This window comes from Oncorhynchus gorbuscha, linkage group LG04 (assembly GCF_021184085.1).
Source record: "Oncorhynchus gorbuscha isolate QuinsamMale2020 ecotype Even-year linkage group LG04, OgorEven_v1.0, whole genome shotgun sequence".
Classification (NCBI taxonomy): domain Eukaryota; kingdom Metazoa; phylum Chordata; class Actinopteri; order Salmoniformes; family Salmonidae; genus Oncorhynchus; species Oncorhynchus gorbuscha.
Genome location: NC_060176.1, coordinates 28,095,359 through 28,105,781, shown reverse-complemented (window position 1 = coordinate 28,105,781; position 10,423 = coordinate 28,095,359). Strand labels below are relative to the sequence as shown.

Here is a 10,423-nt window from a genome sequence, read left to right as displayed (position 1 = left end):
CTAATTAAGGACTATTCCACTGACTGAGGAGCTCTATGGTTTGCTATCAGCCAGAGACATTGGAAGAGCTCTCTGAATATGCTATTGTTAGCTATTAGCATGTTGAAAGTGGAGAAGGTCCTCTTTCCAGCCCTAAAGAATAGTTCCAGCCCACAGTAAAATCGTTGTAGCACACAGTTCCTTATGGCATGGTGTTAGCTTTGAACACCTACAGGCAAATGTGACAGTCGCTTTCCAATAGGGTGTTCTACCCACATCACCTTTCTACTGGCTCTAAATCCATTCCACAGAGACTCTGTAGTAGGGAAAAACAGAGTAAGCAGAGAGTAAACAATATACAGTGGTAAAAATACATCTGTAATAACTGTTTCCCAAACATAAATACATGTACTGTACACACGCACGCACATAATGGGTTACTCAAATTGCTTGATATGACTCTGTTGCATGAACATCCAGTACAGTATCACTGAGTGGTCCAATCTTACGCATCTTAATGAGTCTGTTTTTGAATTTCCCAAAATATGAATACCCTAAACTTGTCTAAATGTGACATGACATGTGTGAATGTAGAGCTAGAAGGCCGTGTCTAGACTTGACAATTCATGCAGCCTTAGTATTCTGATCATAGCCTTCTGATCGTGTAATTCTGAACCGTCACGCATGGTAGACACATTTTAAATGTAGGTGTAGATGCGTGACCGTTCGGAATTACGCATCTACACCTACATTTAAAATGTGTCTACGGCGTCCACAGTGTGTCTGGATTCCTATATTCAAATGCCAATATGCATTCTACAAATGATTTGGCCCTACGCTCTAAATATTCCATGGCTGACAAGAAACAAATAACAAGAACTGGCATCATATTTGGGTCTAAATTATGTTGTCTTTTCGTAGGTGTGTATAATACTTTAGGTGTGCCTGATTTGGCGTGCCCGGCACAATAGTGCCCATGGGATAGTTTGAAAAGTGCAAACCCTGCCCAGCCGACACCAGGTGAGCTAAACCAAGCGCAACTAAAGAAACTGGAAGAAAAACAATTGACCCAGGTCTGACTGGCACTGTGTCCAAATTAAGATCACTTCTTAACAGGGCTGGTTTAGGCACTGTATACTGTAATTTAGTTAGTTTAAAGTAAACTGGCCCACCTCGACACAATTAACAGGACCTGACCTTTTGCACCTTGTAAAAGTCACTTGTCTGGTCTGAGTAGCACAATGGTAACCTCACCGCCACTGTCACCTGCTGGGAGTGTTTCACAAACGGGACAGGATTGTGACTGGATAAGCCTGTGTGTTATGCTGCCCCATGCCATGCTCACAGAAGTACGGCCCTGTCCAATAGGGACACTTGGGACATTTGAGGGATTAAACTATTCACTCACTCGGTCATGCTGTAACCGGTCATTTCTGTAACCAGTCATGGCCATAGCCAGTCATTGCCATGCAGTCTAGCGTATTTCCACCATAGGAACTGGAGTTATGGCCTTGAGTGTTGACTTTGACTTATAGAGAGTGTTTAATGCCTACATTGGATGCCCCAATGAAGGGGATAAGTAGTTCAGAAGTGGGATCTTTCTTTAAAATAAATTAGGCAATTCTTATACCTTTCTCCTGAAGTGTGCACTCCTGCACTTTTCCCCACACATTTAAAATAATTGGTTTTCCCCACTATATTTCTTACACTAGTTTCCTTTCAGATCCATTAACGGAAGTATCAAGTGCTGAAGATCAATGGGACTCAGAGATGGTCTGCTTTATACTATAGCATGGCCTACTGAATTAAGACAATTGACCTACTGTAGCCCAGGCCACCTCAGCTACAAGAGCAGAGAAGCCTATACATAACCATGACCCCATTAACGCATGTGTTTACCCTTTAACATCAACAATGATGTTGATGTTGACTTATGACCTCTTACTTTACATAGTCATGACATTCAGTACAATGATACCTACAGTACTGCTATTTAACTAGGATTTATGCTGTAGAATTACATTCACTCTGCCTGGGAATCAAGGCTTCAAGTGTTGTGGCCTCCAAGTGTAAAAATAATGACCAAACCGGGCTATCTGGTCTGAGTCGTATCCATCACAGATTGACAGCTTGGCATGAGTTGTGATTTTAAATTGCTATGTTGGTGGCAGATGTGGGATCAAGTTGTGCGGTGGATTTTTGGAGCGAAAAGTTACCAGCATATTCACAAACCATACTTAACAAAAATACAATTACAACATGTGAAGTGTTGATCCCATGTTTCATGAGCTGAAATTAAAGATCATAGACATTTTCCATACGCACAAAAACCTTTTTTTCTCTCAGATGTAGTGGGGCAACATTCCACAGGCCACAATCAACAGCCTGATCAACTGTATGATCAACTGACCAATTAGTGAATAAAATATCAGAATTGGGCTGCTTGTATAAACACAGAGATGTCTGTTGAGTAGGCACAGTGTCCACTGTCTCCGTCTCATTGACTGATACAATAAACCAATTATGGAGTGTTGTAGCTATTGCAGCTTGTGACAAAGCCAGGTAGACTACTGTAGTCCTTACACTTGCTGTGATGGCATTTTGTGAGACTGGCTCACTGTCCCAACAAGCTTCCTAGTGACTCCATATGGACTCTAATGACCTGAGAAGCAAGTGACATATTTATAGCCTCACACTGCGGCGGGTGTAAGGTGGATTAGGACTAGTTTCACACACTTAAGACTCTAGGCCAAGCCTTGCTGGGCCGATGCACAAACTGATGCTATAGTTGTAACCTAGAAACTTACTCACAGAAGCACTTGAACAGTGACATAGCCTAAATAACAATAAACGGTGCGCAATAATAACAATAAAAGGCTGCACTTTGTATCATCATTATAATTTGATATGACAAATGTTCTGTGTAAGACAAAGATTGGAATTAAATGTTCTATGTATTGTTTTAAATGTATTATCCCGGGCTGATTGGAAAATGAATGATTAGAATGTCACATAGCAACTCTCATTCAAACACTTGACTGTAAGCAGGGAGCCAACAGCTGCTGGTTACAAGCCCAAAAACAAGCCATGTAAGGTTTACTATTGTCATTGTGCTGTTAAATTATGTATATGTATACTGAACAAAAATATAAATGCAACCATTTCAAAGATTTAATGAGTCACAGTTCATATAAGGAAATAAGTAACCAGAAAAATGTATTAGGCCCTAATCTATGGATTTCACATGACTCGGTAGGGGTGCAGCCACTGGGGAACCAGGCCCAGCCAATCAGAATTTGTTTTTCCCCACAAAAGGGCTTTATTACAGACACCGCCCCCCTTCTTGATATTCCACACCTGTCAGGTGGATGGATTATTTTGGCAAAGGAGAAATGCTCACTAACGGATGTAATCAAATTTGTGCACAACATTTTTGAGAAATAAACTTCTTGTGCATATTGAACATGTCTGGGATGTTTTTTTCAGCTCATGGGACCAACACTTTACATGTTGCGTTTATATTTTTGTTCAGTGTAGTATATTTTAGTTAGGTTTACAACCTTATATTGACATTGTACCCGCTACTCCCGTGTTTTCAAAGCCTTAGATTGTTAGGGCGATAATCTCTTTAAGAAACAACCTGACAGCTTGCTGTCTACACAAAGTGGTGAGCAGTAGCGTCAAGTAAAATTGAGGATATCCTGAAAACCACAATATTGAAATTAAAAACACATGATAAAATATAGCTAGTACCTGAAATGTCCCTTTTTGAGATGAAGATTGTTCTATCTGGCGTCTACCCGCGCGTAATTCTCTCCAAATTATGCACACTCTCTTGACCATCCACAACACAGCAGTAACACAGACCATTGGCACATACCCAACCTGCCTGCGCGTCTCCCATGGTGACAGTTTTTTTCCGCGCTACATCCCTAATAGAAGGGCGTGATTTTGTACAATGGAACAAACCCCGCATCCTTTTCTTGGCTATTATCATTTAATAGATCGAAATTAAAGTAAGATAAACAAAAGGGTATCTTCATGGGGGTTTCAAATGTGATTAGGTGTTTTTAGGTTTATTTGCAAATATCTAAAACGTCATATCCTTACATCTCAAATGATGCTGATAGTAACTTTGCCTTTGGCCGGCTATATACAAGATTACGGTAATGTATTACATGAAACCAACCCAAAGGGGAACCATTGCCATCTAGTGGCAACACAACGTTTAGACTTGACTATGATTTGGCTTTGCTCAGTACATTTAGCATTTAAGGGTACTCAATTGTGCTTAAAAAACGTTGATGCACATAGGCAATATGTTATCCCATTTCAAGTCAGTCTAATTTTACAATACAACAGTCAATATATCTCTTAAAATTAAATGAACATAAAGCATAATAGTATGATATGGGATGTCAGCCAAATGAAACAAATGATGCAAAAGGTCAATCCCAATAATTATGAAGATACGATGATACTCAAATGTTGGCTACCATTACCCCCTTGTATCCTTTTCTTCGTATGGTTAGATTCATATGCTTTTATGATTGACAAATGTATTTTGTGTTTGGCTGTTTACTTTTAGTACATCATATTCTATTAACTTTTCTTTGAAAGATCATGAATCAGTAGCAATTAATTTCCATGTAAAATGACCCATGAGCCCCAACCTGTGAAGTTCATAGCATGTCAAATTTGGGTGTCAAATGAAAGCTAAGAGTCTATGTTATTAATAAATTAAAGCATATACATTTTTCAACCATTTTCCATCCTAAAAAATGTGGAATTAGCTAAAGCTTTGATTTCTGGTCAAACAGATGGAAAACAGGTCTTAGAAAACATGTACCAGAAAAAGTGTACACATCCAACAAGTAAAGACCCCTGCCAACTAATATCAACACTTATATTTAGTGTTGGATACATTTTTATGCCTACTATAAGTTTTAGCAACATTGTCTTGTGCCTTGGAATTACGTTACCAAAAACCCATGTCTTTAGGATATGTTTTAATTTCTCTCCCTCATGATGAAGGAGGATAATAAAAGTTCAAAGCTGTAACTAGGTGACTCCGGAAAATTCACTATGCTCTTGGTAAACAACTCGTGTAGATTTGACCTTGTGTTTTAGGTTATTGTTCTGCTGAAAGGTGAATTAATCTCCCAGTGTCTGATGGAAAGCCGAATGAATCAGGTTTTCCTCTAGGATTTTGCCTGTGTTTAGCTCCATTACGTTTACTTTATATCCTGAAAAACTCCCCAGTCTTTAACGATTGCAAGCATACCCATAACATAATGCAGCTACCAGTATGCTTGAAAATATAGAGTGGTGTTGTACTGGATTTGCCACGCTTTGCATTCAGGACAAAAGTGAATTGCTTTGCCACATTTTTGCAGTATTAATTTAGTGCCTTTTTGCAAACATGATGCATGTTTTGGAATATTTGTATTCTGTACATGCATCCTTCTTTTCACGCTAACATTTATGTTAGTATTGTGGAGTAACTACAATGTTGATCCATCCTCAGTTTTCTCCTATCACAGCCATTAAACTAGCTCAGGTTGATCCTGTTTCCATTCATCATCCTTGAGCTGTTTCTACAACTTGATTGCAGTCCACCTGTGTTAAATTCAATTGACTGGACATGATTTGGAAAGGCACACACCTGTCTATTAAAAAGGTCCCACAGCTGACAGTGCATGTCAGAGCAAAGACCAAGCCTTGAGGTCAAAAAGATTGTCCGTAGAGCTCCGAGACAGGATTGTGTCAAGGCACAGATCTGGGGAAGGGTACCAAAATATGTCTGCAGCATTGAAAGTCACCAAGATCACAGTGGCTTCAATCATTCTGAAATAGAAGTTTGGAACCACCAAGACTCTTACTAGGGCTGGCCGCCCGGCCAAACTGCGCAATCGGGGGAGAAGGGCTTTGGTTAGGGAGGTGACCAAGAACCCAATGGTCACTCTGACAGAGCTCCAGAGTTCCTCTGTGGAGATGGGAGAACCTTCCAGAAATACAACCATCTTTTCAGCACTCCACCAATCAGGCCTTTATGTTAAAGTGGCCAGACGGAAGCAACTCCTCAGTAAAAGGCATATGAGATCAGATCATGAGAAACAACATTCTCTAGTCTGATGAAACCAGATTGAACTCTTTGGCCTGAATGCCAAGCGTCATGTCTGGAGGAAACCTGGCATCATCCCTTCGTTGAAGCATGGTGGTGTCAGCATCATGCTGTGGGGATGTTTGTCAGCGGCAAGGACTGAGAGACTAGTCAGGATCGAGGGAAAGATGAACGGAGCAAAGTATGTAAAGATCCTTGATGAAAACCTGCTCCAGAGTGCTCAGGACCTCAGACTGGGGCGAAGGTTCACCTTCCAACAGGACAACGACCCTAAACACACAGCCAAAACAACGCAGGAGTGGTTTGTGGCAAGTCTCTGAATTCCATTGAGTGGCCCAGCCAGAGCCCGGACTTGAACCCAATGAAACATCTCTGGAGAGACCTGCAAATAGCTGTGCTGTGACTCTCACCATACAATCTGACAGAGCTTGAGAGGATCCGCAGAGAAGAATGGAAGATGCTCCCCAAATACAGGCGTTCCAAGCTTGTAGTGTGATACCCAAGAAGACTCAAGGCTGTAATCACTGCCAAACGTGCTTCAACAAAGTACTGAGTAAAGGATCTAAATACTTATGTAAATGTGTTTTTTTTAAATTATATACATTTGCAAAAAAACTGTTTTTGCTTTGTATTGTCTGTAGATTCAGAGAAAAAAACATGTAATAAATTTTTGAATTAGGCTGTGACGTAACAAAATATGGAATAAGTCAACGGGTCTGAATGCACTGTATTTAGCAATCTTATGGCTATGTAGCAGTCTTATGGATTGGGGACAGAAGCTGTCTCGTAGCATGTTGGGCCGAGTGCCGATGCCCTGGTACTGTTCACCGGACGGTAGCAGAGTAAACAGTCTATGACTTGGGTTGCTAGCGTCTTTGGCAATCTTTCGGGCTTTCCTCTCTCTCTATATATATAGAGGTCCTGGATGACAGGGAGCTCGGCCAGTGATATACTGGATGTCTGCATCACCCTCTGTAGCACTTTACGGCCGAGGGTGGTGCATTTGCAATACCAAGCTGCGATACAGCCAGTCAACATGCTCTTGATGGTGTAGCTGTCAAACTTTTTGATATTCCGAGGGCCCATGCCAAATCTTTTCAGCCTCCTGACGGTGAAGAGGAGTTGATTAGCCCTCTTCACGACTGGACAATGTTAAGTCCTTAGTGATGAGGACGCAAAAAACTTGAAGCTCTCGACCCGCTCGACTACAGCCCTGTGGATGTGCGCATGCTCTCCCCTCTTTCTACTGTAGTCCACGATCAGCTACTTGGTCTTACTGACGTTGAGGGAGAGACTGTTGTCATGAAACCATACTGCCAAGTCTCTGACATCCTCCCTGTAGGCTCTCATCACCGTCGGTGCTCAGGCCTACCACTGTTGTGTCATCAGAAAACTTGATGGTGTTGGACTCATGCATGGCCACACAGTCGTGGTTGAATAAGGAGTACAGGAGGGGACTGAGCACACACCCTTGAGGGGCCCCCATATTGAGGGTGAGCTGTTGCCTATACTATACTCACCACCAGGATCCAGTTACAGAGGGAGATAGTCAGTCCCAGGGTCCTTAGGTTGGTGATGAGCTTGGAGGGACTATGGGGTTAAACACTGAGTGGTAGTCAGTTATTTCCCCTCTTGTCAAGGTGGGAGAGGACAGTGTGAAGTGCAATTAAGATTGTGTCATCTGGGGATCTGTTGGGACGGTATGTAAATTGGTGAGGGTCCAGGGTGTCTGGGATGAAGGAGAGATTTTACAATTCTGTGAAGACATTTTCCAACTGGTCTGCACATGCTTTGAAAACACACACTGGAATTTCATCATCCCCGGCAGCCATGCGAGTGTTAACCGGTTGAAAAGTTTTGCTCACTTTGGCCACGGTGAGCGAAATCACACAGTAATCCTGAACTCAGGGGCTTTCCTTGTAGTGAGCATAAAAGACATTTAGCTTGTTTCAGATTTCTGCACAGTTCTAAACAACTCCCTCTGCAACTGGATCCTAGACTTCCTGACAGGTCGCCCCCCAGGAGGTAAGAGTAGGTAACAACACATCTGCCACGCTGATCCTCAACACAGGGGCCCCTCAGGGGTGCATGCCCAATCCCCTCCTTTACTCCCTGTTCACTCATGACTGCACGGCCAGGCACGACTCCAACACCATCATTAAGTTTGCTGATGACACAACAGTGGTAGGCCTGATCACCGACAACGATGAGACAGCCTATAGGGATGTCAGAGACCTGACCATGCGGTGCAAGGACAATTTATCCATCAATGTGATCAAGACAAAGGAGATGATTGTGGACTACAGGAAAAAGAGGACCGAGCACGCCCCCATTCTCATCAATGGGGCTGTTGTGGAGCAGGTTGAGAGCTTCCAGTTCCTTGGCGTCCACATCACCAACAAACTATCATGGTCCAAACACACCAAGACAGTCGTGAAGAGGGCATGACAAAACCTGTTCCCCCTCAGGAGACTGAAAAAAATTAGCTTGGGTCCTCAGATCCTCAAAACATTCTACAGTTGCACCATCGAGAGGATCTGGTTGCATCACTGCCTGGTATGGCAACTGCTCGACCTCCGATCGCAAGGCACTACAGAGGGTAGCGCATATGGCCCAGTACATCACCGGGACCAAGCTTCCTGCCATTCAGGACCTATACCAGGCGGTGTCAGAGGCACTAAAATGGTCAAAGACCATCCACCCTAGTCATAGATTGTTCTCTCTGCTACCGCAAAGCAAGCGGTACCGGAGCGCCAAGTCTAGGTCCAGGAGGCTTCTAAACAGCTTCTACCACCAAGCCATAAGACTCCTGAACAGCTAATCAAATGGCTACCCATCTCCAACTACACTGCTGCTACTCTCTGTTATTATCTATGGATAGCCACTTTGACAAACCTACCTGCATGTACGTAATTATCTCAAATACCTCGACACCGGTGCCCCCGCAGATTGACACATTGAATCTGTACCGGTACCCCCTATATATAGCCCCGCTATTGTTATTTACTGATGCTCTTTATTTATGTTTTCTTATCTCTTAGGTATTTTCTTAAAACGGCATCGTTGGTTAAGGGCTTGTAAGTAAGCATTTCACTGTAAGGTGCATGTGACATAACATTTGATTTGATTTGCATAGCCTAGTGGTTAGAGCGTTGGACTAGTAACCGAAAGGTTGCAAGTTCAAATCCCCGAGCTGACAAGGTACAAATCTGTCATTCTGCCCCTGAACAGGCAGTTAACCCACTGTTCCTAGGCCGTCATTGAAAATAAGAATTTGTTCTTAACTGACTTGCCTAGTTAAGTAAAGGTTAAATAAAGGTTTTTACATCACTAGTCACTAGTCATCTCACGGCCGGGTTTCCCTTTGTAATCCGTTATCGTACGACGACGACCGTCGGAGCCAGTGTAGTAGGATTCCACCTTCATCCTATATTGTCCTTTTACATGTTTGATGTTGGCGGTCATAGTGGGCCTTCTTGTATGTGTCAATGTCTGTGTCCCGTTTCTTGTAAACAGTAGCTCTAGCGATTAACTCAGCGTGGATATGGATGTGGTAAACTCCTCAATTCTATCGGAGGAATCCCAGAACATACCCCAGTCTGTATCGGCAAAACAGTCTTGTAGCCTCACGTCTGCTTCATAGGACCACTTCCGTATTTATCGCATCACTGCAGAGAATGAAATCATGGTCAGATTTGCTGACGGGAGGAGAAGGGATGGCCTTATATGCATTTCTGTTGGTAGAATAAAAGTGGTCTTGAGTTTTAGCGCCCCTAGTGGAGCAGGAGACATGTTGTTAAAAGTGAGGTTGAACAGTTTTAAGACTCCCTGCATTAAAGTCTCAGCCCACCAGAAACGCTGCTTCTGGGCGAGCCATTTCTTGTTTGTTTATGGCCCCACATAGTTTGTTGAGTGTCAAAGTGGTGTTGGCTTGTGGAGGGTTGTTTTCATTTAACTAGGCAAGTCAGTTAAGAACAAATTCTTATTTACAATTACGGCCTACCCCGGCCAAACCCGGGAGACGCTGGGCTAGTCGCCCTATGGGACTCCCAATCACGGCCGTATGTGACTTTGATGTGCAAACTTGTGAAACATAGACATCTATAATTGGTTCAGATTTGGTCCGAACCAGACTAACCAAAATGTGGTCATATTTGGGGGCAGAGCTCATTAAAATAATATCCAGTGTGTAGAATAATACTTAAGTATGCAAAGCAGGATATTGCATATTTATACTTTTGTGTAGCTATTTAAGATACCTCTCCATGAAGAGAATGGTATTCATAATGATGCATTTCTGGGTACAAATCAGGGAACCAT

The 10,423-nt window shown here is 42.6% G+C and overlaps 1 protein-coding gene across 2 annotated transcripts in view; it reads right to left on the bottom strand.

The window, feature by feature from the left end:
• The window catches only part of LOC124033936 (transmembrane protein 138), a 16,778-nt gene extending 7,009 nt beyond the window's left edge, over window positions 1–9,769 (bottom strand). Inside the window, exons 1-2 of one of the 2 annotated variants that reach the window (XM_046346431.1) lie at window positions 9,430–9,769; window positions 1–295 (exon numbers count right to left, since the gene is read on the bottom strand). The exon at window positions 1–295 is cut by the window's left edge and continues 357 nt beyond it. The gene's annotated coding sequence lies outside the window, so the exon portion shown is untranslated. Of the gene's footprint in view, window positions 296–3,732; window positions 3,889–9,429 lie in introns of those variants that run through there. The other variant, XM_046346430.1, reaches the window with a different exon arrangement.
• Window positions 9,770–10,423: the final 654 nt, after the last annotated feature.